Below are 1,017 nucleotides of genomic sequence, written 5' to 3'. Positions count from 1 at the left end.
CAGAGAGATACACACAGACACACAAATATACACACATACACATAGATATACAGAGATACAGACATACACTCAGAGACATACACATGGACATGCATGGACGTTGTACATCGTGGTGCGGAGCCTAGTGCGCACCACGATGTACAACGTCCACAAGCAGGAGGAGGAGGAGGAGGAGGAGGAGGAGGAGGAGGAGGAGGAGGAGGAAAACTCTTCAACACAGGGAGAATGTCTTTCAAGGTCCCTCCCTCCACTGGGTTTATTTGTCACTAGGAAAACCTTTCTCACTTCTTTCCCTCCGTCTTTCTTTATCTCTGAATATTGCCACTAATCTTTGAACTATAAGTATTTTGTATTTTTTTTTCCAAATTGAGAGTTCTCTGTTTCCATCTCTGGATTCCAAAAACTAAAAGAGAGAGAAATGTCCAAGACATTATCAATTAATTCACTTGTGTGCTACTTCCCGTAAATCATGTGACTAAATTAACAAATTAAAGAAACAAAAGGAAACAAACCAACAAACATGAAGGAAAATAGAGTTAGAAAAACAATAGAAGAATGATTATTTTCTCTTCTTTTCTTATGTTCCATAATTGGGGAGATCCTCTTCTGCACTCAAACTAAAAGCAAACAAACCAACAAACCCAAGTGAAAACAAAACAAAACAGGCAAATTTTCATATGCATAATGTGCTTTAATTTTTTATTTGTGTAGTAAACAATATTGAAGAGATAACATCTAACAGACAAGCTATGTAATTGATGCAAGAATTTAAAAATACAGTATTTAAAGAAGATGTTTTAGAAACAGAATTAGCTGCGAGGATAAGAACAGACCCTACTCAGAGTGAGACCCAGAACTCAAATGCCTTAAGCCTGTGCCATAGCCACCCTGTGTAGATATGGCTTCTTTGAAGCCTCACCCTGCAGGGTAACACCCTGGCATGGGCCAATCTGCTCACACAGCATAGAGAGGGCAGGAGCCAAGGCAGAGCATATAAGGTGGGGTAGGATCAGTTGC

This window comes from Mus pahari, chromosome 1, assembly GCF_900095145.1.
Source record: "Mus pahari chromosome 1, PAHARI_EIJ_v1.1, whole genome shotgun sequence".
Lineage (NCBI taxonomy): Eukaryota > Metazoa > Chordata > Mammalia > Rodentia > Muridae > Mus > Mus pahari.
This window is presented reverse-complemented; position numbering follows the sequence as displayed.